This window comes from Pithys albifrons, chromosome 25 (assembly GCF_047495875.1).
Source record: "Pithys albifrons albifrons isolate INPA30051 chromosome 25, PitAlb_v1, whole genome shotgun sequence".
Taxonomy (NCBI): Eukaryota; Metazoa; Chordata; class Aves; order Passeriformes; family Thamnophilidae; genus Pithys; species Pithys albifrons.
In genome coordinates, this window is record NC_092482.1 from 6,651,565 (window position 1) to 6,660,649 (window position 9,085).

The window sequence follows — 9,085 nt, forward strand, 5'->3', positions numbered from 1 at the left end:
ACGGCTGGAGCCACTGTCCCTGGAGATATTCAAAAGCCACCTGGACATGATCCTCAGCGAACAGTGCCAGATAGTCCAGCCTGAGCAGGAGAGACCAGATGACCCCCTGAGGTTCCTTCCAACCTCAATCATTCTGTATTACTGTGATATCTTTCTTATACAAATAATTTTGTCTAGAAATTTCAAAGAAGAACCTCTAGCTTAAGATTGCAATTATTAGGGCTGGTAGTTATTCAAAGGTATAAATGAGCATTTTCATAATACAGAAAATGATTCTAAAATCCCTAATGCTGACTGTGCTTTGACCTTTCCCTCCTGTCCATCTGATTGCACCATTTTTGTCTAAGGGAGTATTCTTCACACTAAAGGCCAGCCTAGTTGTTTAAAAACTTCTCCCAAGACTGTTGCTGTTTTCATAGAATCTTGGAATAGTTTGGGTTGGAATGGACATTACAGCTCCTCTTGTTCCAGCCCCCTGCCATGGAGAGGGACACCTTCCACTAGACCAGGTTGTTGAAAGCCCCTTCAACACTTCCAGGGATGGGGCAGCCACAGCTTCTCTGGGGAACCTGTGTTGGGATGTCACCATTTCAGAATAAGAAAAACCTTCAGAGATCCACTCCCCCAAGTCAAGCCTCTCTCTTCCCAGTGACAGAGACTGGAAACAGCTGATGTGAACACATGGCTCTGTATGCAAGTGTTCATGTCCAAGCTGCAGAGTCTGTGGACTTCCATTTTCTCAATGCTCTTGGCCCTTCTCACCCCTGGCCCTAAAGGTCTGTTAACCAGATCTGGGTCATACTGAGTCACAAAATAAACATGCCTTCATCTTAGTAGGTAAAGGTCATATGTGTGTCAGACTAAGGACCCACGTGCCTGGAAGTTGTTCTCCTCACCTCTTCTCTGCAACTCCTGTCGGCCTGTGGGGTCTTGCTTAAGTTTCTGATTCACACCAATTCTTCTTTTAATGTAGCCCTAAGAAACCTGAGTCACAAAAGATGTCCTTCTGGTCCATACCAGTAAGCAGCAGGCCCGGAACTCACAGAGCTATAAATGAAGTTCTAGATACTTACTGCATTGAATAAGACAAAGTGCATTGCTTCCTAGATGAATTTAAAAGCCCTTGGATTGGACCCCATTGATATAACATTACAGCTGGTTACCCAAGAAATAAGGCACAATAAGGCAAGTCCTTTGCCAGTGAAATTCTGTATGGGTTGCTCAGAACAGCTCCTCAAAAATACTTCCCTCCTTCTCTGCCATGTGTCAGCAAGGGACTTTTGCTTCCCTTCCCTGCTACTTTGCTTTATGAAACCTCCTGTCTGCCTCCTGCAGGACAAGTTGCAGCTTTTTATCTTCAGTTAATGGTAGGAAAAAGTCAGATGTTCATGTATTTGTTATTCTTATCCAAAGCAGGCCGGTTGCTTGCCCTTCTCTGGCTACTTCCTACTTCCCAATTCCAGGAGCCAGGCACTTTTGGAAAACAGACAAGTTTGCAGCACAGGAAGCCCCCAGGAGTCCAAGCCAGATGCAAACAGGAGGTATCCCAGAGCAGCCACAGCATCCCAGGGGCACACTGACCTTTCAGTGTTGCAGCTGGTGCTGCTGGGCAGTCACAGACATCCGGAGGGACCCGGAGTGTGGACAATGTCTGTATCTACTTTGGCATCTTGGGAGAGGACTCACCTGCAGAAGAGTTATTCTTCCTTCTGTGTACCTTGGTGATCTGAGATGTTCACCCCTATGATGTGCAAAAGAGACACCTTAAAAACCCTCAAGGTCTGTTGTAAAGTGGCAGTTAAAGTATTTGGTAGTTTCAAGTTCAGGATCTCTTGCATCCTCAGGGTGTTCAGCATCAGATTCAGGGTCAAAACTTTAGAGAATACTTGGCCCAACCTGTTGGATAATTCAGGGTTTTCTCAAAGGATTCCAAGTGAGTCAGGTGGTTTAGGGGTAAGAGCATTTAACACACCATCCCCTACTAAGTATGTGGAAGAAAGTATGGCACTTTTTACTATCACAGACCGTAATTGCTGTATTTTTTCTCAGTATTTCTATATCTTATCAGGTGCAATACAGTCCCAGTTTGGAAAAAGAGCACAGGGAACCAATTTCACCATCAGCACTTTTATTTACACACAATGTCAATATTTACAATATTTAGTCAACTTACATTTTATGACGACTTTTGGTACATTTAAGTAATTTGGTTGAATATTTCAAATGGTTGTATAGGCTTTTACTGTGCATTTTATTTTCTTTCAGGGTCTCTCATGTTTGTCTAAGCATGGCCATTTGTGTAACTAGAGCAATGTTAGCTGTAGAATAATTTCTACGGTCCAGCTCTTCACAAAACTAATTTGCATTTCTCTGGAAGAGTTAACTAACATGATAAAGATGTCAAGATTCAAGTGAAAATCTAAACTACTTCAGTAGCTCCTGAAAATCTCTTCACTTGGACACTACTGGAAGCAGTTTTAGATAGGCTGAGCTGGTTAACATTTCATTACCAGTAGTACTTCAAGTGTCAACACAAGGAAATTTGAGATTTGTGTTTTTGCTTGGTATTTTGTCATGACTGTTCTGCTCCAATCTGTTTTCTTTTTTTGTTTTTGGTTGTTTTCTTATTTTAACCTAGTAAGGTCCACATGTTGTGCTCAGTCATTGTTTTACTCCTTTGTAGTCCTCAACTCACATCCTAGATCAGGGATCAGGGAGACTTCAGACCACTTTGAACTGTTGGAAGCATTAAATCCCCATTGAAAACAGTGTCTTATCCAAATTTAAGTCTGCAGTTCTTTTCTGCGGGCCACCAAGCCTCAGGGCATTCTCTGGCAAAAGCTTATAGCTCCTTGTGTGCAAATGTTCCACCCTCACCTTCCTCCTGGGGATCTGCTGCTTGGCACTTTGGCAGCTTCTCCTCCAGCTGGGAATGTTTCTCAGAAGCCTTTATCCTTCAGGGCTACTGTGGACAGGGTGGGAATGCAGAGAGGTCACAGAGCCCAGGAGGGCTCAGAAGGTGCAACACCTGCATTTTTATGGACTAGAGGCATGTGCAGTTTATCAGACACAAGAGCTTCACTCATCACTGCTGGAAAGCTAATCGTGGCCTGGGAAAACCAAGGTCTTGCCATTCATTTTTCAGCCTCTTCTGGTTTTACAGAGGGTGAATCTGCTGCAGTCACCACAAACTTGTAGACTTGACTCTCAAAACACCTCCAAACACCTTCTCAGCCCTTTTGCTGCCAGCAGGTCATGGCACAGTATGTTTTGTGGCTTCTTATTTTAAAAGGACACATACCACTCAAAATGTGAACTTAAATAAAACCTTTTAAGTACTTTTAGGCAAATTTTCACATCCAGCACACCAAGTTTAATCTTGCTCCCTATTAGACAAGTATCTAAGGTCTGTCCGGCTGAGCAAGTCAAAATGGTGAGAGCATTTTCCTGTGCATTCTCCTGTGGCAGAGAACATTAAAAACACTCTGAAAGAATAAACATCGGTGTTAGGTTGAGCTGGCAAAATGCCAACTGCCCAACACAGAGAGAAAGGGTCCCCCCCCCCAGCCAGGGAAAAAGGAGGGAGAGGAAAAAAACTAAAACCTGTAGTAGCAAGCTTCTTATATTGTACAGAAGAAAGACAATTAAAAATAGAATATGATATATTATATATATACACAAATGTGAGAAAAAACAAATTAACAACAATAGCTACTGAGTCACCCAACTAAATAATACAGATTTTAACCACCTGAACCCCACAAAACCTCTTAAAAACTCTTTCAGAGAAAACTCCCAGCAAGAGAGGAGAAAAATTAACAAGAAAATGTTCACCTCCCTAGATAACACTGTGCAGATGGCAGCAAGGCCTGATGTCAGTAGGGCAGGGCAGTTCGTCTTCATAGGTCTGAGGCAAAGACTAAAAGAGGCAGAAGCTTTACTTCCCTCTCTTTTTATACTTCTTGACACTTCTTGATGATGTCAAATGATGTGAAATACTTCTTGGGTTATTAAGTCAGATGATGCCTGTCCTTTCTGATCTATGTCACATCCTTTGGGCTTGCTGAATTGAGGCCTAACTAAGGCCGAGCTGAAACTAAAGCCAAAACTACTACAACACCTTTCCAAGAGACTAAGTGGAAAAGTGTCACAAAGAACAAGGAAATCCAAATAGCAGAGAGAATACTTTGCATTTTCTTTCTTATTTTTATTTATGTATGGGGAGAGGAGTGTTTATGCTTCCAGTCTACACATTTCACTTCTGCAGAAATGTATGGGAATAACCCAATCAATATTCAATATGTGAAAGGCTTCAGTGCCCAAGACACAAAGGATAGTGAAGCTTCATAGCCAGAAAGGCTCTGGCAGCACCAGGCAGGATTCCCAGTCTCATTCCTCAGTGTATTGGCTTTCTCAGAGCCAGTGAGAATGTCCCAGAAAGAGAAGTTCAGGGACTGGATCAACATCTCTGTATTGCCTGTTCCCCTTTCCAGCTCAGTCCTCTGAACACACACAGATCAAAGCCTCAGTCTTACCCTTGCAGAAAGCTTTGGGATTTTTTCATGTGATCCCCCACAGTCCTGTAGGGCCAGAATTCCTCCCCCTAGAGTCTCTTCTGTGCCCTGCACAGCACCCTGCCCTGAGCTTTATTTAGTTCCCTTTTGCCAGAGGAGAGTGGGAATTTTGCTCCCATTTGCTGTTAAAGTAGGTCTGGCTGTGACGTGGCTCGTGCTGCTCATTTCTTCCTACTGTGTCCATGGCTGATTGTCAGAGCTCTGTCTGTGCCTGTCACTGTGTCTGCTGGAACCCCTGTGCAAGGTCTGCCTTTGGAAAGAACAGTGTACATGTATTTTAAAGGATACTCAAAGCAAATCTCAAAACTTTGGTGAGTATTTATTTCATACATGCAGTCGGAGTATATGGAATGAGGTGAAAAAAAGTATCACACCCCATGCCTCCCCTTTTTTAAAATCAACTTTATTCAGAATATACTTTTCAATTTCAGCTTTATAGTTGAGGTGATAAAACAGACTTTATTCCACTTTCTGGTCATATAACCCTTTAGAGATATTTTTATAAGATTATTAACTTATGGTTTATTTGTTTCTAATTTAGACAATATCAAACTTCATGAGAATAGTAAATATTAAATAGCTTTTTCTACAGCTGAATCTTTCTGTTGTCTTACATAGCATCAAAAATACTATGCAATAATCATATTTCTGCATCTGCTGGCTGTAATCTCAGCCGTTTGTTCTGTTTCCCCAAAATATTGAAAAGTTCCTGATAAAATTGCATCTGTTGATAGAAAGTGAATTTCTTTCTCTGATCTCTCCTGCTACCTGCTGGCCAAGGTCTTTATAGTTCTCTTAACATTTTCCATTTAGTGACAGCCAGTAGATAGGTCAAACAGAAAGAAAAAAAAAAACAAAACCAAAAAGCCAACCAATTAGCCAACCAATCAGCCAACCAAAAAAAACCCAAACAACCGAGCCCCACAGTTAAGTGTCTATTCTGCACTTGCCACAGATCGAACTCCTTTGCTCTTCATGTGCACTCTTGCCTTGGCAGCAGGTGCAGATGGAAACTCTTGCTGTGTGACACAGAGGCTTTGGGAAGTGCAGGCACAGGACACTGAAAGAAGATGAATAAGTAAGATTCAGAGAAGCTTTATTTGGAGATACAAACTAAAGCAGGTGCAGAACTGCTTTCACAATTCATTAGTATTTCTAAAGGAGCTTTAAACTGTAAGTTATTCAAGAACGTGGTGCTTAAGATGCCCTAGGCTGAAGGAAAGATGTATTGCTGGGATTAAAGGGATGTGTGTGTGCCCCAGAAAAACTGATATGTCTCACTCAGGTCTTCCAGAGGTCTGGATGTCTTGCTAACTAAGGAGAAAGTCTGAGCCAGCAAGGAATGCAGCACAGGCTTTCTGGCTTCAGGCACTGAAGAGGCTGATAAGAAGATGGGAGAGTGCAAGTGCCAGAGTGCCTGATGTCCTGGGGTAAGGGAACTGTGGGAAGCTGTTCCATGCAGGAAGGCTGCAGCTGAGGTGCCCTCAGGAGCTGTGCCCTGGAGAGGCTCCAGTTCTTCGAGCTATGATAGGTCTGTGGAGGGGGTTTCTCACATCAGGTTCTGCCCGTGGACCTGGCTCTTTCTGCACACAAGTAAATCTGTTTGCATGGCACATACCTGGGGCTATAATAATTTAATTTAATCCATCTGGGAATTCAGGGTGCCATACCGTGGAGTCCTTCTCTTGTTTAGGAGAGAATCCTGAGCGAGTGCTTTGAATAGGTGTGAGGGTGTCCACGGTACAGACAATAAAGGGGAGGGTGGGTTTAAAATATCTTATCCTTTGGTATCCACTCTGTGAATAGGAGAGAGACATTAAACTTCCTCTGTACCAAAATGCTGCAAGGACTTGGAGGAGGATGAATGACTTACAGAGACAGAATTGGTCTGTTCTTGTTTTTAAATGAATGTAAAATTTTCTGTCTATTTTAGATAAATATGCAAAGTGTTCCCATTATATGTTACAGTATCAGCAGTGGAAGACTTTCCATTTGTTGAACAAGTTTGTGTTCAGAACTCTGGGTGAGATGTTTAAAACTGTTCAGTGACATGAGCTGCTGCTTTTCAGCCCCTGGTGAACTGGGTAGTTTTTTCTCCCTCATCTCAGCCAGCTTTTTGTTGAAAATATTTGACTTTAGTAGGAATTGCACATACAGAGAAGCCTGAAAAGCTAATGAGTTTGCATAGAAATCATTTCTCCATGGACAGGCACAAAGGTCTCCCAGCATTGAACTTACAATTTGAATAGTAATTCCACCTTCTTTCCCTCCCTCTCTTCCTTATTTTCCTCCTTCCCTCCTGCCTTTCTTCCTTCCTCACCATGCTGTACAATAATTTTGGCAATGTCACTTAAAGGAAAAATTTGAAATGCCAGTTGTGCTGTGGTGACTTATAGGGAAAAACTCATCTGGACTTGGGAATAAAGGATTATTTAGTGAAATGCTGTCCCATTGTGATGCTGGGAGTGACTGCTCTGCAACAACCACAAACACTCTTTAATTTAGCCACTGTCACTCCGAATAGAGACACAATCCCTGCTGTGCTTGCCACAGAGAAGAAAATACCATCAGCTGCTGGTTCTAATGTTTTTAATTTGCTTCAAGTAAACATGCTTGAGACTTGACTGGAGTGGATGTGACAGATGAAAATACTCTGGAGGGGATGCCCAGATTTCTTTTCATCTGATCCTAAAAATCCATTCAAAATGTTTTTATTCTCTATGGAGTGGGACAGAGAAAGATTGCTTTCCTGGGAAAAGTAAAAGATTTGAATAAATGTTCTTTTTGCTCTAAGGGAAATCTGCACGTATTCAGTTATTTTAGAAACTAGTATAGAGTTCTTGATTTCATCAAATCAAACCAAATTATTTGATTTCATCGAATCAGTGTTACCACACAGACAAATGGGGGGTTTTGGCTGGTTTTAGAGGTGCCAAATGTGTTAGTAGATTTTCATGGCTTTGAATATTTAATCCCTGTGCATAATTATCAGGTTGCTTTAGAGTAATCATCATTGGTATTTCTATGTCATAAGGAATAGTTAAAAATCCCAATGTGCTGGGGAAATGTTACATTTCAGGAGGGCCTGGAGGTGGTGTTTTTGTAAAGGACTGAGCTGCTGTGGGCGTGTTCATTGAGAGGTTCAAGTTTGTACCTGGACTTCAGCTGACAGTGTCTTCAGATGAGCTGCTCCTGCTTAGCTGGAGGAACACGAGGATGGCATTCTCAAGGGTCTTGCTCCTATTTACAATTGCAAAACGTGAAAAGATTGATTTTTTAAAGCACAGATCCCTGCCCTGCTTTCTATAGCAGCCAATTTGGGGAAATAAAAAGCAGATAATCAGTAAAATCCTGCTTGCAGCAATTGCTTTGAAAGCTATTTCTAACAAATCCATGAAGCAGCTCTCCAGAGGTGCCATTCAGAACAGAAAATGCAGATAAAAAAGATTGGGAAAACCCACTGCAAATGAACGGATGTGAGGAAATTAGATAACATTATTCCCTGTGCATTTAAATGAACTTAATATACACAGATGCAAAATTTAATTTTGAGTTAATGTTATTTTAATTAACTTATTCTTAATTATAATTTAAATGTTTAAATTATGGTTTAGATTTTTTTAATTAAATTTTATTTTTATTCAAGTTCATTTAACTTTTGAAGACCATTGACAGCTGAGATTCTTGCTACTGAATTCTGTGTTTTCAGTTTGATGTTATTCTGCAAATTCAGGCCTGTTTTCTGCCTGGACAAACTGGTTGTGGTTGCCAGTCCAGCCTTACATGAGAAAGCGGTTGGAAGCTTCTGCCTGTTCAGAGGCAGAGACACCACATAGAGTGGTTTGTCCTCCATGGAAGGATTTGAAGTTACATTTAAGTAAGGAAAATTGGGATTTAAAATCCTACAATGCTCCTTTTCTGGACATCAGCAGGTTCAAAAAACCCTTAGAACTACTGCAGAAGATGAAAAAATAATGAGATTCTTCAGTCTCCTCCTCTTTATTTTTCTTTAGCTCAAATAAATTTTTTTTTGCAAATCTTTCTATAGTACTGAAAACTCGTGGGGCAAATTCCAACCAACTTTTTGTCAAGGGGATGTACCTGACACCAAATCCCACTCAGCATAAGAACTCCTGAGATTTTTTTGGTTTGTTGTTTTGCCTAAAAGACTGGCTATTTCTTATAAAATATGAGATATACGCAGAACTCTATAGGATCAATTACTTCCAAGTAAGTCCAAATGGGGAAAATAGCTCCTCAAAATCTCTTGGTTTACAGCTAAGCTAGACAGACAGGAGCAAAAGAAATCAGTTGTTGTCCTCAGTAAATCATTAGCAATAACCCAGTGTCCTGGAAATTCCAAGTTTGTACTGCTTTTAACGTTACTTTAGTGCTTTATCACTCAATATTCATATCTTAGAGAGGAGTAAATCCTTAAGGCTTCATCATCCTTTTGGTGTTGTGCAGGGGATGGGAAACACTTGCATGAGTTTAGACAGTTTTGATATGAG